A 24,716-nucleotide genomic window follows, 5' to 3' on the forward strand; every position below is an offset into this window, starting at 1 on the left:
AGAGAGATCTTTGAAAAATATGAAGTTAATCATATCACTTCCTGGCTTGAAGCCCCCATACCAACCCTGTCCAATAGAAATGTAATACGATTGAGTGCTTGGGTGGCTCAGTTGGTTAAGTAACTGCCTTCAGCCCAGGTTGTGATCCAGGTGTTCCGGGGTTGAGTCCTGCATTGGGTTCCTAGTTCCTGGGGGAGTCTGTTTTCCCTCCAACCTTCTCCCCTCATACTCTCTCTCACTGTCTCTCCCTCAAATAAATAAATAAAATCTTAAAAAAAAAAAGAAATACAATATGATCCATAAATGTGAGTCATATGTACAATTTAAAATTTTCAAGTAGTAACATTTGAAAGAAAAAAAAGAGGTGAAATTAATTTTAATAATATATTTAATGCAACATAGCCAAAATATTGTGGTTTTAACAATCAGTATACAAATTATTAATGCATTTTTAATATACTTTTAAATATGAAAAATTAAAAAATTTGGTGGGTGTTTTATATTTGCAGCATTTCTCAATTCAGACTAATTACATTTGAAGTACAGGATGGACACATGGGGTTAGTGACCACCATGATAGACAGCACAGCAGTAGTTGATTTCCCATTGCCATTAGGACAAAATCCAAAATTTCTTCTATGTTTCAGCACCTGTATAGTTCAGTAGGCTCTGTCAATGACTACCTCTTTTGTCATATATCAAGGTAAAATGTATCTCAAGGTATTTGCCCAAGGTAAAATAAATTTCAGTTTGTTGAATTGTTTCTTCTCAAACATCAGGGCCCCTGAACATATGAATTATTTTGCTGGAAAACTCTTATGTCTCATTTTTGCATGAGCAGCTCTTATTTATACTTATGCATTTATATACTTATTGATTTGAGTCCATTTTGAGCTTTCTGTTTGTCTTAATCTGTTTTATTTTGTTAGCAACCCTATATTGTATGACTTATTGTAGCTCCTCAGTGTGTTTTAATATCTATATTCTAAAAAAAATTTGAATTTTTAAAAATTATTTTTCTTTTTCAGAGACTTTAAAAAGTGTTTTTCACTTGTTTATCTTCCAGTTAGGTCAATTGTTTTTTCCTCTTCCAAATAATACCCACATTAACTTGATGAAAATTTACATTTTTGCAATTACTGAGAATTTCCACCAAGAATTATGTTATGATTTCTCCTTTTAAAAAATATTTTATTTATTTATTTAGAGAGAGAAAGCAAGAGAGCACACACAAGCAGTGGGGAGGGGTAAAGGGAGAGGGAGATAGAGAATCTTAAGCCGGCTCCATGCTGGACATGGGGCTCAATCTCATGACACTGAGATCATGACCTGAGGTGAAATCTAAGAGTTAGGTGCCCAACCGACTGAGTCACCCAGGTGCCCTTATGACTTTCCAGTATCCTTCCCTTTCTCCCAGAAGCATCTTCCCCTCTTGCCTTCTGAAATACTACATTACACAGGATAAGTTTCCCAGGAAAATGCCTTGAGACTTAGAGCTTATTTCTATCAACATGGAGGAAATTGATGAGAGAGACCTTTCGGGATCAACACCTGTGGGGAAAAGAAGGTAGTTGGATGGAGCAGAAAGAGAAGCCAGGTTCTACAAAGATTTTGGCCAGCTTCATTGCCAACCTTTAGAATTGTCCTGAGTTGTGGTGAAGGAAAGGGCGTTTAGACACTCTGGACAATCATTAGATATGGATGTCATGGGATATGTCTGCCTCACTGAGGAGGGAGTGTGGCCCTTGGTAAGGAGCTCTCTCCAGCTGAGGCCAGTTTTCTGAGTAGAGGGATAGATCCTTTAGTCATGAAGGGGGTTCTAGGTGGCATATTACAATACTTAACTCCACTCTGCTCTTCTGGTTTACCTTCTAGCTGCTCAATCTTTGCAAACTTTCCACAAGGTCCCAACTCTAAATATTCAAGTTCTTCTACTCGGTCCTAGATTTTCTTACATTCCTTCTCAGTGTTTTCTCTTCTACCTGTCATTATTCCCTGAGTTGTGATATGTATTTTCCCGGAATCAAAGTTAATTTTTAATGCTTGTCAAACTAGAATGTAACTATCATATTAAATAGGAGATATCACAGATATTATTACTTTGAAAGAGATTACAGTGGGTATTTCAGTGAACATTTTAGTTGATTTTTAGAAAAATTATTAAGTAAATATTAACACACAGATGTGCTACTACACAGATATAGCAATGTCGTGACTTGGTTTGGAGCCCCTGTCTAAACCATTCATTCTTTTCCTGGAGTAAACCATTGATATACTGACAGTGCCATTTATATTTTTATCTTAAACCTCTCCTTGGAATTCAGACTCTTATAGCTGACTTCCTACTTGACAGCTCCTCTAGGATGTCTCACGACTTCTTTAACTTTATTATGTTCGAAACTGAGCTCTTTCTTAGCCATTTCACCACCACCTGTGTTGTTCAAGCAGAAACCTGGAAGCCTTCCTTGATTTCCTTTCCTCTTTCATCTTGCACACGTAATCCCAAATAAGTCTTTTTGATTTTATTTCTGGTGTATGTCCTGAATCTCTCCTCTTCCATCTCCATTGCTAGTGCTTTCGTTCAGGCCATGATCATTTCTCTCCTACACACTACTCTCCTTAGTGGCCTCTAATCCATCATGCTTGTGGCATCAAAATATATTTTTCAGTGAATAAATGAGTAGATGGAATAAATAGATTTACTGAGCTATTCTTTAATACCCCACAGAAAAATTATTCTTCTCCTTAGTGGAGGGCTTGCAGTTTACTTGAGAGGAGGGACAAAAGCTTTGTCCCCTGTGTGGCCTTAGAGGCAGTCTCATGACTCTTTCTGTTGGCTTTGCTATGAGGCATCATAAATAAGTGAAGTGATGGGGCCAGGGGCTCTTTCCTGGAGCACCGCCCAGCCTAACATGGCAGCCATTGGGAGATCAGATGGATTCCACTTACTCTGCTTACATGCCTTTATACTTAGCACAACAAATTGTTAGGTAGATTACAAGAAATTGATATTTGTCATTTCATTATTAATAGGATCATTTTCCATTGTATATTCTAATTGCTTGCTACTGATATATAGGCAAGTTATTGATTTTCTACATTTTTTATAGTTGGCTATCTTCCTAAACTCTTATTAGTTTAAATAGCCTTTCAGTTGATTTGTTTGGGATTCTGGGTAAAAATATAAATCATATCATCTGCAAATAATGGCTTGTTACCTCTTTTCCATTATGCATCTTATTTTTTAATTGTCATATTTCAATCTCCAGGATTTACAGAATAATGTCAGACAATGGTGCTAACAATAAGCATGTTTTTTTTTTTTTTTATTTCTGATTTTAATGGGAAGGCCTCTAGTGTTTTAAGTGGGATGTTGGCTGATGATATATAGTCTTTCTACATCAAGTGTGGTTTCCAGTTTTCCTACTTTACTAAAAACAGGTTTTTTTCAATAGGTTATTTTCAAGTGTTAGAAAAGATGTCTAATTTCAGGCTCAATCTTCTTCCTTTGAACTTCTTCCTTTTGGTCTTATTTTATAGGTAAGTGTGTTTCTTGCCCATGTTTCTGATATTTGAAACTTGCAATCCTGCTAAGCTTCCCTCTTCTCAGGATTCCTCGAACTGTCCCATATGAGGGCACCTGGGTGGCTAAGTGGGTTACAGCTTCTGCCTTCAGCTTGGGTCGTGATCCCAGGGTCCTGGGATCAAGCCCCACATCGGGCTCTCTGATCAGCAAGGAGCCTGCTTCCCTACACCGCCCCGCCCCCGCCTGCTTCTCTGCCTACTTGTGATCTCTGTCTGTCAGTTAAATAAAATAAAACCTTAAACAAACAAACAAACAAACAAAAAATCTGTCCCATATGCACTTGATTTTAGATTTTTCACCATATGAGTTACTCTCTGTTGTTACTCTCATGTTGCCAATGCTTCTTTTAACTTGTGACTGGTCAACTCTGGAAGTCCATTATTTAACTTCCTAGAAAGAACGTACGGATTTGTCTCTGGAGCCCTAAACTCTTAGTTCATAGAAATACAATGAGGAGTCCTTTAGGAATATAAGGTTAAACTTGAGGACAGTATTGACCTTTATTCAGAGGGTGTGACACTCTGGCACAGAGTGGGGGTACCCATGCTTTCCAGGTACCATGCAATCCCAGAAGGGTTCTGTTTCTCTAAAGAAATTCTGTAATTTCAGAGTCATGAAAATAAATACGTTTCCTGACAGAGCATAAGCGCTTGGATATGAAGTTTGTTTTAAAGACATTGCTATAGGGGATTTCGAATGTTCATAGACTCAAAATCATGAAACAAAATGTCAGCTCCAAAATCCGACATGGGGAAAATATGAACAGCCCATAGGCATCAGTGGCAAAGCTACTAAGCTAGCCTGGGAGAAGGTTCTTACCTGTAAACCTTGTGAATTACTCTGTGTTTTTGACAATCATAATGTAATAATTTCTGTTGTGGGTTTATTGTCATGCCAACAAATTTCTCTCTGGATGGAATAAATAGGCTACTTTCAGAACCTCAAAGGTTTATTTCATGACAACCGAGCAGGAGGGAAGGAATGCAAATTTCTTACCTGTGTCTTTACATCTCTTTCCTCATCTCTGGAGGTATGTCTCCAACTGCCTACTGGATATTTCTTGCTGAATGTCCTTAGGCTCAATTTTTACTTTTCCCTCTGTTACACTTGCTTCCCCTATTCCATTCCCTGTTTGAATTGTGGCAGAGATTGCTTCTTATTCCCCCAAGATCTATGGATCCTTCTAACATAGTAACAGAATCTCTGTTAACAGGGCAAAAGGCCACCCAAAGTAATATCCACATACCTTTCAACCTCCTTTGCTCATTCTTTCTAAGATGAGATAAATGAAAGGGTCATGTGACAGTTTCTGGGAACTAACTTCCTTCCTTCCTTCTTTCCTTAGATTTATTTGTTTATTTTAGAAAGTGAGAGAGAAAGAGAGAGAGCATGAGCAGGAGGAGCAGAGAGAGGCGGGGGGAGAGAAAGTCAAGCAGAATGCACGCTCAGTGCAGAGCCCGACGTGGGGCTTGCTCTCATGACCCTGAGATCACGACCTGAACTGAAACCAAGAGCTGGACACTCAACTGACTGAGCCAAGCAGGTGCCCCTGGGAACCTTCTTAAAATGACTGCCATTGAAAATGCTCTATCTTCTTTATCCATGTCCTCCTTGCTTATGGCCGGAACAAGAAGGTAATGGTTGGAACTGGGGTTAGTGCAGCAACTTGAATCATGAGGTGACTTTGGGAAGAGAGTCCTTGCACAAGATCAACAGGATAAAAATGAGGCTTGGTCCCTGATGCCCTGGGGCATCATTTCAGTCCTCAGTTGCCTGGCTCTGGACTACTGCTCCTGGAGAGAAGCAAACCTCTGTGTTGCTAATGCCTGCTATTTTCGGTTTTCTGTTATTTGTAGCTGCTCCCTAAGCCTGGTAGAAGCTTCACCATTGTCATTCTTGTCACCCTCGGCAGGAAGCTTATTGTCATCCTGTTACTGAAGCCTAGCGTTTCTAACCCAGCGATGTCTCTTAAATCAGGTATGCCTCTCTTTATCACTAACATTATTATTTTGACCATCATCTTCTGCCAAGATTGTGACAACACACTCTTAATAGTTTACTCTGCTTCCAGGCTCTTCTCACTCTGTTCCACTTTGGACACTTGCTAAGAAATTGATATCCTCCTAGTACTCCTTTGTATCCACATCCCTGTTGTCCTCAAGACAAAAACAGAAGCTTCTGAGTATGTCCCAGGCCTTTCGCTGCTTTCCCCAAACCTTGCACAGCATCCTTCACCGGCCACCCTCCCTTCGCCGTGACTGTTGTGAGTGCCTTCTCTTTTCCCCAGTCTCGGTGCCTGCTTTCTCATGTTCCCTGGCCTGTGCAGACCCTTACCACTGCCAGGAATAATTTTCAGCTTTCCTCTCACTGGAAAACACGCTCTTATCATTCAAAATTTAGCTCATATAATAGGTATCATTTTTGAGGGCTTCCTGGGTTTCGGGCACTGTGCCGTAAATGTCACCTGTGTCATTTAGCTCTCGTGACAGCCCCGTGAGATGGGCCTTTTATGATCATCCCCACTCTAAAGATGAAGCCAAGAAAGGTGAAGTACTTTGCATAAAGTTGTTTAGGGGAAAAAAAAATTGTCGAGGGCAGGTACATAGAGATGGAGGAACCGGTTTATTCAAGGACGAGCAGCCTGACTCCAGAGTGCACTCTGAACCATCGCGTTACAGGGCCCCCCTCTTATCGTGTGTTGTCCCGTTGCCCAGTTGTAACCGCCTCTCGGAAGCGTTCTCGTGTTGGCCCAGCCAAGATTTAGTAATTCTTGCCTGCCTCTGTGGTTTTACAGTACTTGTTTATGCCGAATACATGGTCTGCTAATGATCTCTTTGTCTACCTTCTCCTCGAAGAGTCTGTACGCTTTCTAGGGCTGGACTTATGCCTTCTTTATTTTTTGTAACCCAGAGTGGAGTACAGTTACTCCTTATAGTAACAATCACCGTAAAGCCTGTGATATTCCAATGTTCCAGCCTGAAAAACCATCTAACATGAATCTAAAAACTCATTTAATATATATTAAAGCATTTCTTTTTTTCTCTCCGCTCCCCCACAACGCAATTGCGAATCTGTCTTTAAAACAGCTTCCTAATTAATCTTGGCCTGTAGACTGTCCCCTTCGAACCACTGTCCCCTCAGCCGTCCGCGTGACCTTTCCACAACATGTGTGATCACGCTACTCTCCCGTGCATAATCCTCCATGAGTCCTTGCGACTTTCATGATGAAATGCAAACTCCCAGGGTAACAGATGGTGCTTCACCCCAAAATCTGAACCCATCCAGGCTCACCGCCCCCCACCCCCACTCCCAAATTTGCACTCTCCCTCCAGCTTCCCCCCACGGTAGGCGAATGAAAGCCGCCTCTAGGCATTCTTTCTCCCCTCCTCACACACTCGCTTACTGTTTCCAGGAGAGTTTGTCAAGTTTTCATGAGCTCGGGAAGCACATGGGGACTTTGTTAACTGGCAGAGTCCAATTCACTGGAGCTATATTCAGGTCTGACACTCCAACAAGATCTGACTTTCCAACAAGTCAGGTCTGACTTTCCAACAAGCTCCCTGGTGATGATGAGGCTGCTGGTCCAAAAACCACGCTTTGAGGATCGCAGATCTAGAGTGCCCTTTCCTTCTTCTGCATCCCCAAGTCCTTCTAAGCCTGCACACCGAATACAGCTCTCCCCTCTTCCAGGCATCACGAGTTGAATCTCTGTCTAGTGAGGAGATACGGTAGTGTTTATCCACATGTTCTCAAGGTCTGGCTCCCTACCTAGAACGGAGTGGGAACTAACAAATTGTCACCAGGTGAATGCTGACGGCTTGTTTAGTGGGCAGAGTGTTTATGGAACGGCAGCCCAGCCTAAAGAAACATGCATATGCCATGAGACACTATCCAATCCAGAAACAAACATCTTGGAATCCTTTTCTGTGCAGAACTATGATTGATGTTTGGGGTGCAGAAGAGAGAAAGATGCGGTCCCTGCCCACAGGGTCCTGCAGAGACACTGGGGAGACAGAACAGCATCTAGGTCATATACAACATAGCATGGTGCAATGCACGGCAAACACGATTTACCAGTGGTGGCCAAGCTGAAGAGGAGCTGTTCTTCATGGGTGTTTGGGGATGTGTTCATGACTGTATGAATTAGACGAGAGGAAATAGTAGACGTCCAACAGGAGACTGGTGAAGGGAGATGTTTCAGACAAAGGGACCAGGGTGAGGAAGCTTCTCAGGCTTTCTGCCCCATTGGAATGTACATATTCAATGGCGCTTCCATATTCTAGGTATGACACCTGTTGTCATTGCAGCTTTTCCCTCCTTCTTTCTCCTATGACTAAGAACTCAAGTAAGTGAGCATCGTGTTCTTGTAGGGATAATCTTGAATCTGCTCTGATTTATTTAGAAGGCAATTTGACGTAACCCTCATTAGTAGTAGTAATAAGCACTATCTGGGATTTCTCATAATTGATTGGAATATAGCAATGACTTAGCACTGCACATGAGAACTATCGGTAGGCGCAAAGAGGGATGAGAGTGGCTACTTTGGGGAACATTGTCAAGAAACAGAGTAGTGGTAGAGCAGAGTGGTTATCAGTGTAGGTCTAAATTCGGATTGCCTGGGAACCAGCATCAACCCTGTTGCTCACTATCTGTGTGTCCTTGGGCACACTGGGGATAAAGCTGGTGTTTTATCCATAGATCTTTGTGAGAATTAAATGAATAGATACAAGTTAAATGCTTAGAATAGTTCCTAACTTGTGGTACACATGCGAAGGTTGTTCACAGTTATTATTCCAGCATGCTTGGTGTGTGGATAAGCCAACCATACTGTTGATTGTCTAACTGAGGCCCCTTTGGGAGCAAAAGGAGGAAAATAGTTAAAATTACAGGGGGGCAACAGGTATAAGCCAAGACATGTTGGGAAATCTGCGTGTGTCATTATCCTAAGAATAAGGTATGTTGGGCACCTGGGTGGCTCAGTGGGTTAAAGCCTCTGCCTTCGCCTCAGGTCATGATCTCAGGGTCCTGGGATCGAGTCCCGCAGCCCGCATTGGGCTCTCTGCTCAGCAGGGAGCCTGCTCTTCTCTTTCTCTGCCTGCTTCTCTGCCTACTTGAGATCTCTGTCTGTCAAATAAATAAATAAATAACATATTTTTTTAAAAAAAGAATAAGGTATGTTATAGAAAATAAAGCTGGAGAGGTGAATTGGGTCATTCGTTGATTCTTCATCTCTTGGAAGCATGAAAAAAAATAGACCTAGTCTGTTAATATTTAGGAATTTGACACTTAACTGTGTACTATGTAGTGAGGAAATAGTAATAATAATAATAATAATAATAGCAGTTACTAATTACCGAGTGACTACTTTGTTCTAGGTTCTATACTTACTTTCTCACTGATCCTCAGCCTAGCAAGGTGGCTTTTATTTCTGTACTCATTTCCTGTGGCTGATGTCACAATTACCACAGACTTGGTGACTGAAAATAACAGAAATTTATTGTCTCATAATTCTGGCCACTGAAAACCAAGGTGTCAGTAGAGCTACACTTCCTCTAATGGTTCCATGAGAGAATCCATTTTTTGCCTCTTCCAGCTTCTAGTGGATTTAGGAGTTCCTCGCTTTATGGCCACATCCTTCCAGTCTCTGCCTCCATGTACAACGACTCCAGCTCTTCTGTGTGTCTTCTCCTTTGTGATCTGCTACCCAAACTCCTTCTGCCTCTCTCTTATAGGGATAAATGCAATTATAGATAGGGCCCACCTACGTTATCCATAATAAGCTCGCCCCTCAAGATCTTTAACCTAGTCACTTTACTATTATTATTGCCACTTAAGGCAATAGTCACTCTTTTTTCATAAGAGGTAATATTCATAGGTTCTAGAGGTTAGGGCAAAGACATTTCTTGGGGGTCCCCATTCAACTTACTACAATTTCACATTTTATTGAAGAGGAAACTAAATCTCAGAGAGTTTTATTCACTGGCCCAAGTTTGCCCAGGTAGCAAGGAGATGCACCACAACTATAAACCATGATATTTGCAAGTGCATGTTGCCTAGTGTGGGTTTGAGTCTCTTGGACTATATAGATGTTGGATAGGAATAGGTCACCTTGAGCTCCATCCAGTGATGGCTCAGTCCTCAGGAGAAAAGGAAACTGTCTGACATTTGTAACAGACAGATCGACACTTGCACTGTCTTCTACTTCGGTGTAATAGACTAGAATCATGTGGCATTAAAGATCAAAGAAGGGGAGCAAACTTTCCATGTGGTGTTTCTCACAGGTTAAGTTATGAATCCTAACCACAGGGACAGAGGCAAGGAGATTTGGCTGTTTTTCATATTTTATCTTAACTGATTTGATGAAAACAATCCAAGTGGTTTTATTTTATTTTTTTCTGAGTGTTCTATCCAACATTGTCAGCCTGGAGGGTGACATAAGAGAAGAACCCAGAAGAACAGGTACTCATATTGCTGGAGATGAAAGGGATGGGGGTGTGAGATAGAAGAGAACACCATGGTATGTTTGAGTTTATCAGATTTCTTTAGAACAAGAGCATCCCAGTATAAAATGTTGCATTCCCCTCTAAACAGGTACTTGGAAAACAGACATACCATAAATTTGGCTGAGCCACAGTGAAAGAAATACGCCTGTTCTCCATGGCTGTCTCTCGGTCTGCTCAGATCCCACATCCATTCTGTGCCCTCCAAAACACACCATTCTTAGTGGCTTAGTGTAGCATCACTTATTTTCTGGTTTGCTTCTCTTTCCTATCAGACTATAAAAGATCTCTAGGATATTGAAACTGTGTCTGGCACACACATGTTTGTTGAAATAAACAGTTTATTGTTTATTCTCAGTGCCCAGTGCTGATGTAGAGAAGGCAAAAAATAAATGTTTAATGAAGGAGAGACTCAGTCAACCAGAAAGACCTAGTGAAGAGAGTGACAGTATCTATAGGACCTCATTTAGGGAGAATTGATCATGGTTGTTGATAGGAGAGGCTGTGAGAAACACAGAATCCTAGGTTCTGATCATATTCCTTTGGCTGCCAATTCAGACATATATAGAGCCCAAGCAAGTAGGCATTTCTCCAAGGAACAATGTCTAAGTGAAGAAAAAAAAATGATCCAGGTAGCAAGGAGCAAAAAGGTCTTTATTTTATTGGAAATGTACGTGAGCAACCTTGCCTACAAAGTAGGTTGATCTGCTTTCTTTCTCAAAGATGCTGCCAATGTAAGCTCAAAAGGCTTGTACATGATGAGAATATTTGATAAAGGGAACATTTTCCTGAACTTTGAGTCTGTCAAAAAGTATGAGTACCAGAATTTTGTTTTCTTTCCATCTTGCCCTCAACCCAGAACAGTTCAGAACACAGAGACTGAACTTGCTAATAATAACTTTAATGTGGTCTAGTCCTAGGTTCTGGGCACCAATTCCATGACTCCGTAGGGTGTGGTCCGTGGGGCAGGTGAGCGAGCACAGGGACCTCTGGAGAACCTTTACCGCCTGTCCCTGTGATTCAGACTCTTAGCTGAATAGTCAAGATGATTTTCTTGGAGAACTGCATCAAATGAATGACTAGTGAATGAGCTAGAGAAGGTGCTTCAAGTCCTCTGATGGCCTCCCCACTCTGTCACCTTAGCATATTAACAGCATTGAGCAAATAATGCTGAGCTGCATTTGCAATGGTGACTGGAAATCTTACCTCCAAATGAGTACTCTGACCCGTGCCAATGGTCTCTTGGGAATCTGTGCATTGGATCCCATGAGGATTCCATTGTACAAAAACACTTGTGGAAGTTCTTCTTTGGGCCAGATTTCAGTGTCTTTGAAAATCACATTCATGAAAAAAAAAAAAAAAAGAAAGAAAATCACAATCATGTTTGGGGCCCCAAACTGATTTTTGGTGGGCTCATGTTGATGGCTCATTGCTTACCTTCTATCCCCTCTCATCTGCCAACAGTAACCTAATTTTCATTTGGGAAAGTACTCCATCCCCATTTCAAGTTGTCCCTCAAAAAACTTCACCTTGGCTGGCCGGTCAGAGAATTCCGTTTCCCTGGCCACAGTGATTCAGTGATGGTAAAGATTGTATCAACAACTAGGATCACACAAAGATAAACACCCAAATCTGTGAGGTAGTGTGTGCTATGTAACCAGAAATGAACATTAGAACTGGGGTGAGGACAGCAGAATCAGTCAATTCAAAGAATTGTCTAGAGAGGAACACATCAATTTAAGACCTAGAATCCTATCTGGCCCACTTTGCCTATGGAAGGATTTGATCCAATCTAAATAGAGCAAATCCCCAGGATACTGGCAGACACCTTTCACTACTTCTTCGTAATCCTTTAAGTCAATGTTTGATGAGAACATTCTGGTAAAATGGGTACTTTTGCTCCATCCCTGAGGAAAAAGTAATTGTTTTGTAGATTACCAGGAAAGCTAAAGCAAGAGGATCTCCCTTATGAAACAGGATAGGAAAAAAAAATGCACAGTTTGATTTTTTTCATTTGCTACATTTGCTACTATGTTAACAGTTGCTTTTTGGCAGAGAGTAAAGAGTAGAAAGAAAGCCCAAGGTTTGTTTCTCAAGAAATCCTACAAGAAACAAAAGAAAGCTGTTCTCAGAGTCTAGAGTGGTTTTGCCAACAATTATGTTTCCTGAAAAATAAATAATGCATTCTGTTTCCAAAAGGCCCTGACAAACTATAATAGGAAAAAAAAAAATCAAATCTTCTCCTTTGGTTTTAGGGTGGCGAATTTCATGACGGAAATAAAGTGAGTCTGTGTTCTCTAAGTAATTTATTAGCGCATCTTGGCACAGCAGCACTAATGGGCTTGCTGCCAGGTATTCCAAGCAGCAGTTTGTCATGTCTGACTCTTCAGTTCTTTCAAGCAATTGAAGAAATGGCCTTCTGCAGGCTGTCAGTGACAGATTCTAGCTCACTCACATAGATAAAGCTCAATTAGCTCCTGGAAAAAACATCTTTTAAAAATGCAATGAGCTGCACCATGAAAGATAGGTAGACAACCGCACCCGAAACAAAATAAAATGTTACTGTTGAGGGAAGGACGTGTCCACAATGCGCAAGTGTAGAGCTGTTTTACTGGGCCGTTCTCTCCACTGAACACAATGGAACGGTCATTTTTAATTACTGTCCTGTGGTAGGTAGGGTAGATCTTTGCCCTAAAAGCATGATAAGGTTGGCGGTCCTGAAGAGTTAGCATGTCCTCCCTTCCTACCTTCCTTCCTTCCTGACTAGGGCCCATACTCTATAACCTGTAAGGAATTCTGGTGTAGAATAGAGGTATCGAAGTTTCATCTCTAGTGAAATTGTAGCCTGCAAATGTGTGGTTTAATCGGCATAGTTTTTTAAATGTTAGGTAAACATGTTAAAAATCAGAGTATTTTGCACACACAAAAATTCAGGCTCTTAAATATTGAAATACCTGGAAACTGGATATATATTTCTTCAGGGCAAAAACTGACTTATGCCAAGTACCTAGTGAGCCCTGAAGGAGAAGTATGGCATTCTCTGTTCACCATGGTCTCCCCATCAAGCTTGATTCACTCATTGCTGGTGCTTGCCTTGCCCTGGTCTAGACAGAAGCCTAGTTTGTGAGCCTACGATCTCCAAGTAATTCTGAGGTCCTTCTGTATCCGCATCGAAAGTACTGGAGATTCTTATTAAAAATGGAGACTCCTAGGTCCCTGCCCTGGACTAGAAAAACAGAGCTGTGAGACTCTGAGGCATGGTGATTCTTTTGCAAACTACAGTTGTTGGAATCACTGGTATCAATGACTAGATAGAATTAGAATTATAGTCTTTAAAAAATAGATGCAAATGTTGGAGTGCCTGGGTGGCCAAGTCATTAAGCCACGTTAAGCGTCTGCCTTTGGCTCAAGTCATGATCCCAGGGTCCTGGGATCGAGCTCTGCATTGGGTTCCCTACTTGGCAGGAAGCCTGCTTCTCCCTCTCCTTCTCCCCCTGCTTGTGTTCCCTCTCTCCCTGTGTCTCTCTCTGTCAAATAAATAAATAAAATCTTAAAAAAAAAAAAATGAAGCAAACATTAACGCTATAAATGGACTCATTTTGACATTCCATAGGAATATATTTTTCTCCTAATTACGTTACCTTAGTCTTAATGGTTACTCTTCCTCTGAAAATGCCAGCTAACCAAAATTACCCTGCTGAGGAAAAAAAAAAAAAATGGCAGTGCCTGTTACTGACTTGGGCCAAATTTTCAATTTGGAGATAGAATCTACTATGTTTTATGAACTAATTTGTTCTCTATATAACTGGTTGAACTTGTTAGCTATATTTGTTTCTGGCACTCCTAAATCATAATTACAGGAAGTAGTTCCAGAGTTAGAATTCAGTTGGCACAAAGCCTCAGTGAATTAATAAAAACTCTGTACTCCTGCCCCCCACCACCCGCCCCCAGATAACTCTTCTCTGACTTTTAAAGATTATAGCTAGGAAAGGTCAATATTATCTATTATAACAACCGCAGTGATGATCCCTTCTGCCTGTATGGTGTTTTAGAGTTTATGGGGCGTCCTCAGATGTCTTATCCCCCCTGGTCCTCTCAGCTACCCTGTGTGATGGGGGCAGATGAAGAACTAAAGCCGGAGTTCTTACTGCCGATCGTTGTGGAGCAATAAGATTCTTAGGTTTCACAAAGTCAGGATTGCTTTTGTTCTATTACGTTGGGCCCAGATTTGTAATCCAAATACCCTGTAGGTTTATTCCCAGGTAGGTGTCACACCTTGTACACGTCGGGATCATAACTGAATCCTTTCAGTTGCCTCAGGGAGCCCCGAAACTTGCTGTTCTTCACCTGGGAGATCCTGCGAACACCACCATTACCGTGTTGTTTGGGGAGCTGTGTTACTGGCACTGTTGATTTAAGTTTCTAACCCCTCTCTGCACAGTGTTTTTTAAAAATTGCCCCATTTCCTTTTTTCCTCTAGGCAGACAAAGAATCCAGCAAAGAAAAACAAACAAAAAACAACAAACAAAAAACAAAAACAAAAGTCTGACAAATTCTTTTTTTAAGATTTTATTTACTTATTTATTTGACAGAGAGAGATCACAAGTAGGCAGAGAGGCAGGCAGAGAGAGAGAAGGAAGCAGGCTCCCTGCTGAGCAGAGAACCCGACCAGGGGCTCGATCCCAGGACCCTGGGATCATGACCTGAGCCGAAGGCAGAGGCTTTAACTCACTGAGCCACCCAGGCGCCCCAGATAAATTCTTTGAGATCTCATCATTTAACATCCTCCCAACATCCTCCCAGCGTTCTAGGGCCACACGGTTCCTTTTTCTTTTTCTTTTTTTAAGATTTTATTTATTTATTTGATAGAGAGAAAGAGCACAAGTAGGCAGAGCAGCGGGCAGAGGGAGAGGAAGAAACAGGCTTCCTGCTGAGCAGAGAGCCCGATGCAAGCCTCGATCCCAGGACCCCGAGATCATGACCTGAGCCAAAGGCAGACACTTAGCAGACTGAGCCACCCAAGTGCCCCTCTTTTCTCTCAGTTTTTATGAGTTTTTATCTTCAAAAAACATTAATTTGGGGAGCATACTACTTGAGTTAATATTTGAGAATGAGGAGGAAATAACCAAACAAAAACCTGAACAATAGTCATGATAAAACACGAACTTGAAAACTGCCCCAACTGGTGAGTGTGTGAGCTGTAAACATGAGCCAGGAAATCATCTCTCCCACCCTGCCTCCCAAGCAACACTGGCTCCTGTCTAAGTTCTGACTGGCACCTCAAGAAGAAGAGCAAAATATTCTTTTAGTTTGGTTTTTGGAGGCAGGCAGTCCCGAACAATTTTGGAGTACCAGTCACGAACTTGGTGACTTCCCGTAAGTTAAATAAACATAGTTTCATCATGTGTACAATGGTTTTGTGAGAACTGAGTACACACGTGGTAAGCCCTGAGAATATGCCCATTTTAAGTAGAAGGACATGTTAGCTCTTCCAGGAGGGTTAAAATTAGGGTATTCATGTCTGTTAACACTCTAGAGAAAATGAATTTATTCTTTCCTCAAGGAAGGATGTAGGAAGGAAAAGAGAACTCTGGGCAGAAGAGTAGAGATGAGCTGTAAGGGATGCAAATCAAGTCTAGGTCCCTGGCACAGGACCCAGTCTCAGGTTAGCCACGAGACTGCATGAAGGAGAGGGCTTGGAGATGGGTGAGGGCTTCAGAAGCAGGACAGGAGCACAGGAGAGGGATGGAGTGGCACCGAATGCATACAGTGTGATGACGAAGTGGAAATCACATGGATTGTGTAGTGAGACAGGCCCGTGTTGGCATATGGCCCCTAACACTCACATCACTATGACTTTCTGTGGATTTGGTTTCTGCCGTTGTGAAATTTAAATGATTTTGAATTGCAGGATCGTTGAGAGAATTTGTAGTAATATATGCAAAGAACCTGTTTCATGGTTGAGTACCCCCAAAATAGTAACTGTAAAAACAGATATGGTTTTTGGTGGTGGTGGTGGTGGTGGTGGTATTTTTTTTTTTTTTTTTTTTTTTTTTTGCATCTTTGCTAAAGAGGTGCTTTTGTTCAGAGAAAATGTATATTGGAATTGCCAGGATCTTCTGAATTTCTGTGTCTGCTTCTAAGGATAATCACCATAGAGGACACTGCTTTAAATGGAACCTCAGCTGTCAGTGGGCTTGTAGAATAAAAGGACTGGTAAAGAATTTGGCCCAGGCTTTGGGAGACATGAAGATATGTTAATATATAAGACATATATATATAATATGTGATGATGACAGCTAACACTTGTCAGGTACTTCCTATGTGCCTAGAAATAAGCTAATCAATATATATTCATTTGACCCTTCTCATGTTATTTTTATTTGAGCCTCAAAACAATCATAGCCTGACTTATAGAGAAAGAAACAAATACAGAGAGGTTTCCTAAGTTGTCTAAAGTCACACAGATTTTAAGTGGCTGATGTGGAATTCGAAACCAGATAGCCTGACTCTGGATCCTGGTCTCTAAATATAAGTTTTTAGTAAGAAAGGCATTTGAGCCAAAGAGGACTACCTTTTGCATTGTTAAGATTCTAGCTGAATTGCTTGAGTCAGCAATTTTTTTTTTTTTTTTTGGCCAGTGAAAGCTGCTCTGCGGATGTCAGGAGGAAAATGAGGTTATAGATCTCTTCCTGTCTGGAGTGTATATTTATTGTACAGTAGGATGTAATCTAAATTATTCACATTTTATATTTTATGGAAATTTTAGCTTCTGTAAATCTGAGATTTCAGGACTAGAGTTATGTGTAATAAAGTTCTTATAAAATCCATTTAAAAGATTAATGATAGATATATTCATAGAAAATTAAATCCTGATATTTTATTTTCTCAAGCTTCCAGATCTTCCAATTTCACTTGCAGAGATTGTCTTTGTGACAGAATCTTTTCTTTATGTTTCCTGGTCAAAGCCAAGAGCAAAGTGGCTTTCTGTGCTGGTCCTGTGGATGCCAGCACTTCCTTTGGGAAAAAGATATTAGCTCATTCTCAGAATAGGTTGCTTCCAAGATTTCTTTATAAATTTTCCTTTGCAGACTTGGGATCAAACGCTTGGTTAAAATCTGGTTCCTACAACTGAAGACCTAAATTGAAATTATAAAACTCTCCAAGCCTCTGTTTCCTCAGCTGCAAAATGAGGACAATGCATCTCATCTCACAGCTGGTCATTAGAATTAAATAAATACCCGTTGAATGGGAATGGCAGAGGTGAGTCTTAAAATACACACAGGTCAATAGGTAGAGAAACAAATGAACACCGCCAGCTTTAGGCTTGTGAAATCACATTATTGGTTGATGAGGACCACCCACGGAGAGTTTACCAGAAAGGATGCCTTCTTCTGCTTAATTTCATCAAACCATTCATTCGAAACAAAGGGAATATACAACTATTTATTCATTTGATCTCCTTTGGCATTTGTTAGATTCTTCCTCTGTATTAGGCACTGGGTGAGGTGCTGAAGTTCCTCCAGTGAGGAAGGCTTGGGCTCGGTGAAGGTGTTCACAGCCACAGGTGGACATTCCTGAGCTCCTTGGAGCCACATCTTGGCCCTCGTGGGAATGGGGCTCTGTAGTGACCTCAGTTGAAAAATCGGTTGTCTCTGGTTAATATCAGTGGAAATCTGTTGAAGCTTAAAGGAGATTATATTTTCCTTTCGTACAATTTACTGTAGTGATAAAGGTCTCTTTGCCATCTGTAATTATTCTGAAAAAGATGTTTTCATTGCTGATGAGGTGCAGGCGAGTAGAGAGAATCAGGGAATCAGGGCAGGAAAAGCACAGTGAAAGGAATCAGCGAACAGCACAGAGCCCATCTGGTCTATGGGGGAGAGAACATGGACTTTGGACTCAGACCTAGATTCAAATCCTGGCTCTGCTCTTTGTCAGGGATGTGTCCTTGGCCATCTTCCTCTCCTTGCTTGCAATCATTTCCCCTGCTGTTAATTGGTGATAGTAGGGTCTTTCTGGCAAGATTATTGTGAAGATTAAATCAGCAGACACTTGAACAGTAGCTAAACCCCAAGTTAAGCAGCACAGGCTAGGACGGTACGTGATGTACGGAGATGACCAAGTTACGAAACACAGCTCTTCTGTGTCCGTTAGCTCCCACCACCTCCACCTTTTGAAAACCTAATCCTCCTCAAAAGCTTAGCGCAGATCTCATCTCTGTCTTGACTTTTCCTGGTCAGCTAGGTCACAAGTGATTTCCTGTGCATTCACAGAGTATTTTCTATCCCATTTCTATGGGTTTTCTCATATTCTGTCTTAATTGTAGTCCTGTACCTACTTATCTCACTGCTTCAGCTAGAGGGTGAGCTCCAGAGGCACAGGCCTGTGCCTGTGCATCCCTCTAGCCCTCACTTAGCTCGATGTCCAGCACATTGTAGGACATTGAAGAACGTGGGATGAATGTGGCAGAACTACCCATGAGGGGAACACTGGCCATCAGTCAGGACTTTCCTCATATTCTGAGCTTTTCCCCCTCTCTGTTCAAACCTCCTCCCCATAAAACCAAACATGTCTTTTCTTTCATGGTAGTGGATAAGGCTTTACTCCTCCAGCTGAGGCTAGTCCTTCTCCTGTGCCCGGGACCACACTCATCCTCCTCAGAGACCACACTCCATCAGTTAATCTCTATTTCTCCTTTCCCCTTGGTCTTTAATTTCTTTATGTCCATCACAGTGCAAAGAACAGAGTCTCATACACAGAAGATACTCAGTAAGTGTTTGCACAAGAGAAGAAAACAATTCATTTGTTTAAGGGAGGATTTGGAGAAGGTTTCTTTTAACTTGTTCCTTCAGTGCAGATTTCGTAATTTTTCAGCTGTAAAATCCTTTGCTCAAACGTGATCTTATGGGAGGACTCCATTTACAAAATGTGAAAGCCAGCTGCTCCGGTTAGGTAGGGATGGGCAGGAGGAGGGGAGGCTTGAAGCTTGGCAACCTCACTCCCTGTCTTTTCCCACTTTAGAGAAGAGTTTCCAGGCAGTGCCCTTGGCATAACATGGGCACATTTCAAAATGAGACTTAGATGTACACACTTTTAAAAAATTTATTTTTATTTTTATTTTTTTTATTCATTTATTTGACAGAGAGAGATCACAAGCAGGCAGAAAGGCAAGCAGAGACAGAGGAGGAAGCAGGCTCCCTGCTGAGCAGAGAGCCCGATGCGGGGCTGGATCCAAGGACTCTGAGATCATGACCTGAGCCGAAGGCAGCAGCTTAACCCACTGAGCCACCCAGGTGCCCAGATGTACACACTTTTTAACCACAACTTTTGAGGCTCACATCATTTACACTTAGAGAGCTTGAACATCATAGCCTGTTGCTCATTTTAAGAGTTGTTTCCAGTGTTGACTTTTACTGCCATCAGTGGGTAGTTTTTCTATTTTGGTCAACTTCATTCAGCAGGAGGAATAGAATAATCACGCACAAAGTGGTGCCTGAACTCTTCTCTCCCTTGAAAGTGTTGGCAGAGCAACGGGATGGAGCTCTTCTCACTGGGTCTCAGGATGTAAGCCAAGTGATAACTACCTTGTCATACATGAGAAAGAAGAGTTGCTTTCATGAATTCCACACTTTGAAGGATGAAGGAACACCAAACGCTCTGCACATGTTGTTTCCTGAACTCTCAAAGACATTTTGTTTAGCCACAAGCTTCATCAAACCCAGTTTTCTGTGCATCCTTATTAAGCCACTAGTGACTGCATGGGATGAATTTGGATGATATTTGCTAGTTGCTAAGATGTCCTATACCCTCCCCCCCCACCTGTCGCTGTCCCTCATTTGTTCCCTTGCTTTTTGCTCTGGGTGCGTTTCCTTTGTTGGAACGCCTGGTGAAAACTCGTGGTCCTCAGATTTACCACAGCCTGAGTTATTCCTCAGAACTCCGCAACAATAGAAACCAATAGAAATTCACCTAAATCCTCTCCAAGGAAGCTAAGAAAACACATCTGTTGGACATTCTAACTCCCCTCATTGAAGGCAGGTTGGTCACAGTGAATTGAAAAAGATGCCTTATTGAAATGGAAACAACCTCTCCTGGTGCCCACAGTAACTTTTTCAAAAATTTACCAGTTTCCTTTAGCTTTCCATTTTCCTGTCTCCGAAGAAAGGCTTGCCGTTCCTGCTTCAGAAGGGAAGGACAGTGACAGGCGTGGACACATGCCTGAAACTGTCATCCCGGTCACCGCCAGACTTGTGTCTGTCGCTATTTGCTTTTATTTGTTCTATTTCTTTCCAGAGGAGAAATGTTCTTACTTTTCCATCACCTTAAACCTGTCTTTTCCTGTTTCTTTATGGACCTTGATCTACCCGTAATTTTTTTTTTTTTGACAATTTGCAATTTGATTTGCAATCTCTGTTCTGCCTTGATCTCTTTCTTTCTCTGTCAAACCCTAAACTGAATTTCAGAGTGTTCAGGTAGATAATTTGCTCACTTTAGGCGACCGGTTGAAACAGGGTCGCGTACTTCTCCACCATCTTCAGACCCTAAACTGAAAAGTGTTTGTGTGTTTCTGTGTGTGTGTGTGTGTGTGTGTGTGTGTGTGTGTTGTATACATATTGGCTCTATGACCTCAAAGTACTAGTCAACCCTGTACCTTCCTTTCACAGCCAAACTTCTTGAAAAGAAGTCTGTACTAGGATTGACTCCACTTTCTCGCCTCCTCTAGACATCGCTTCCAACCCCACTATGAGGCAAAAACTTACCCTACTAATCAAGGTCATCAGTTACCTGTTTATTACTATGTTCATTGCCTTCTTCTCAGCCCCAAACTTACACAATCTCTGCAGTATTTGGCACTTTGGCCACTTTTCTTAGCTCTTTCTAAAACTAATTTTCTCCATGACATATTGCATAGTTATACAGATTCGGGGCCTGCAAGGAAACAGATGATGCTGTCATGTACGGTCGCTAAAGGGGGTTAACGAGAGACTATTTACAAAGGTGTGAGCAGGGTTCAGAGAAAACAACAAAGGGTGGAAAAGCTCGCAGGGGCTGCAACGTCCTTGAATCATTGCCCACACCTCTGCCCCACCAAGGCCCCAAAAGGCAGGGAACATCTATTAGAAGGTGCAAGCCATAGGGGAGGGTCTCCTGACCTGAGTTGTGGTCTTTGGCAGAGGAACTCAGCCCACTCATGGCTACCTGGTGGGGAAAGACCTGCGGCAGTACATACCTACTTCAACCTTATTCTCTTCCGCCCACCCCCTTGCTGCTACCATGGCCAAACTCAGAAGCTGTAGGGAGGACAGCTGTCCCCAAAGACCAGCCTCCTCAGGGCACAGAGCATCCTAGAGGAAGGTGGAGAGGGCCCCTGAAGTGACACATTGGAAATGCCCGGCAGAGTAAACAAGAATGGATGCTTACCGGATAAGCGTAGAACAGAATGTAAGGAAAAACCATCCAACAAATGCCTTTCTGCCATTTATCTTACCCTCTGGGTGACAGCTGCCTTGCGTGCTCTGTTTACCTGGATTTCCTCTTTCACTTAACCTTTGGCTCTTGAGAATTTCCTAATTTTTTGCCAGCTCATTGATAGAGGTTTTTTTTTTTTTTAATTTTTAAAAAAGATTTTTATTTATTTATTTGAGAGAGCAAGAGAGAGAGAGATCACCAGTAGACAGAGAAGCAGGCAGAGAGAGAGAGAGAGACGGAAGCAGGCTCCCTGCTGAGCAGAGAGACTGATGTGGGACTCGATCCTAGGACCTTGGGATCATGACCTAAGCCAAAGGCAGAGGCTTAACCCACTGAGCCACCCAGGTGCCTGGTAGAGGTTACTTTTGCCAGCATTTTCACTGTCTTCAGTGGAAGAGTCAACCTAGATGGAGTGGGAATCTGCTGGAAATAGAAGTTCCTTGTTTCTTTTCCAAATGCATTCCCCTTGCCTTCTTAGTGTTGCAGGAGGCAGTTTTTCCCTTGCTCTGTGTTGCCTTTGCTACTCCCCCAGGTAGAAGTCTTTGGCTTTTTAAAAGACAGAGGAAAGAGATTTTTATAAACCTATCATCTATCAAAATCCTGCTTTGTGAGGCTCTCAAAGCAAGAGAGAGGCTTCTTTGTCCTCAGACCTCTTCACCCTCTTGAGCCTTGATCTTGTACTTTCCCTCATCTAATGGAGATCGCTGTGTTATTAGCGATGTTCCAGACCAACCTCTTCTCCCCCATCTGGTTCTGCTGCTCTTCCTGTCTTCTCTTCTTTGTTTCGAGGTACCACTGTCCAGCCAGTCATTAAACTAGACACACCAGGTTAGGAATGGAACTCCTTTTTCAGGCACTTGGCATGTCCCTGGGGCTTCTTGACCACAGTTTGCCATTTCAAAGGGTCAGCGCGCTGTGGTTCTTCTTTCCCATGTGGCTTGGCACGGCCGTATGGGCTGGAGCTCACTGTAGTGGCTGTTGGGCTTCTCAGAAGTAAGGTTAGGCTTTCTGAACTCCAAGTCCTCCCACTCTTTTTCTCACCCTGTACTTGTGCTTCCTACTACATCTTTGATAGATCCTGGCACATCCTATGTATTTGATCCATATTCACTTTCCCAGCAAATACAGAGAGAAGCCTGGGTAGGTGTCTCAGCGGGACTCTTATGACCCTGTGTTCGTTTTGGTGTCATGCTTTCTCTGTGAACTCTGTGTAATTTAACTGTTTTCTTTCAGCCTTGTTTTCACCCGGCTTTGGGATGAAATGTACTTTACCTGTGCAGCCTGATTTTGTCTACTTGCACTCATGGATAACCTGGATACTTTAACCTCTTAGGTTTAGAGTTTTCCTTAATTCTCTCTTTTCCCTCACCCCTAGCCCACATCTAGTCACACAGCAGTTCCTGTCAGTTCTTTCCCCTAAATTTCTCTGAATTATACCTCCAATTCACTTCAACTGCAACTTGCTTATGTAGGCTCTCATTGTGTCCTCCCCTTGATCTTCCACAGGAGACACCTAACTGAAAGGTTTCCAGGAGATCTCCACTCAACCTCAAATAGTGCATGTAGCATCCAGAAGAATCTTTCCAAGGTGTAAATCAGACCACCTCAGAGATCTGTGTAGATTGCTGGGGTAGAGCTATACTACTAAAAGGTGATGTCTCCTTCTCCCATAGCTAGCGTCTGAGATTGGCATCTGTACTTGATGCTGAAGATAGTTACTGGGAACATTCCAAGTGGTCTCCATGTCCACTGGAATTCCCAAGTTGCCTTGTGGTTTTCACACATACATGGTCTGATATTTGCAGGTCTCAGATACTCCTCAAACCTTGGCCCTAGCATTAAATTGCAGAAATTTCAGCCCATTTAATGACAACATTTCTTGTGCGTATGAGCCTAGACACAGAAGCGAGTCCTAGCGAACAACATTTTTTCTCCTTTGTACAGAGACAGCTCCCTTTATGCAAGATGTATTTCTCTCCTCAAGTACAGAGAAGTATTTAGGCTTATTACTGCTAATCCATTTATCTTCAAAGCAAGCTAATCTGTACTCTTTTCATGAAGGTGGAGAGAATTGGAGGGTAACTCCTAGAAAGCCCTTTAAGAGAGCCCTTCCCTTAGATAGCCCTGAGCCTAACTGACTCTCATTCTGCAATCTAGAAGTAGCTGAGGATTATTTTTCAAGTCTAATAAACATTTGCTTAATTTCCTTTTTGTTATTCTGAATTTCTTTCAGATTCTCTTTCTCAGAAATGCTTCATTGCTTCATATTTCCAACTCAGTTTCATCCTCACTTCAAAGACTTCCTGTCAATGTACTCTAACTATACTCCTTTTTCAAGTCTTAGCTCATTGATGTCTTGTTTCACGCCTAGAACAACTCCAGGTGGTAGGTAGAAGACAGGGACACTGGTGTTAGCTTTGTATAAGAAGACAACAAAAAAGGAAGCGTTGAGTGCATGTATGCCCAAGGTTAAATAGATATCTGAGTGAGTTTCAAATGTTTTGACTGAGAAAGTATAGAAAAACTGTCCATACAATTAAGAGAGAGAGAAAAAAAAAAGAGCAGCAACAATCATCTATAAGGTTAATAGAAATTTTTTAAATGCCTTTAATATGTGTTTCTAAAACAACCCAGCAAATGTACGAATTTAGATACATGTGGCCAGGGCTCCGAATGCCCATGTTAGTTTTGTGTGCTTTAGGCCAATTGCTTTCATTTGTAAGCCCAAATTGTCCCATCTTACCATTTCTTAAAAATATCAGATATATTCTAGGTTAAAAAAAAGGAAAAAAAAAAAAAAACCCCACCACCAGCAACTCACAGAAATGTTACTTTTGAATTCCAAGCCAGAGTGAAATTTAATCGCCGAGTTATAAACCCTCCAAGCGCGGGTCTATCTGGAATTGCCCACATAACCGCAAGTTCAGCAATGCAAATGATACTGCTATAATAAAGGAAATAAGAAAGCTTTCAGTATGTTGTCTAAGAACTTGAGCACATTGAAAGTGATTTATGAGCGAGCAGACTAAACATTTAAATGCCTTTCCTACCAATGGTGTATTTTTCAATACAACAAGCGCTCTCGTATATGATTCTGCATTCCACAACGGCACTGCGCCTGACAATATAAGGCCTTTCCGATAGGGTAACATTTCCAA

At 41.8% G+C, this 24,716-nt stretch overlaps 1 long non-coding RNA gene across 2 annotated transcripts in view; it reads left to right on the forward strand.

Annotated features, from left to right (window-relative positions):
* Nucleotides 1-24,716, forward strand: part of LOC131812615 (uncharacterized) — a 322,153-nt gene that overhangs the window by 142,214 nt on the left and 155,223 nt on the right. Inside the window, exon 3 of one of the 2 annotated variants that reach the window (XR_009346420.1) lies at nucleotides 5,443-5,563. The exons of the other annotated variant lie outside the window; for it this stretch is intronic. This is a non-coding gene — a long non-coding RNA (uncharacterized LOC131812615). The remainder of the gene's footprint in view (nucleotides 1-5,442; nucleotides 5,564-24,716) is intronic. 2 annotated transcript variants of the gene reach the window in all.

The sequence above is a fragment of the Mustela lutreola genome, chromosome 12 (assembly GCF_030435805.1).
Source record: "Mustela lutreola isolate mMusLut2 chromosome 12, mMusLut2.pri, whole genome shotgun sequence".
NCBI lineage: Eukaryota > Metazoa > Chordata > Mammalia > Carnivora > Mustelidae > Mustela > Mustela lutreola.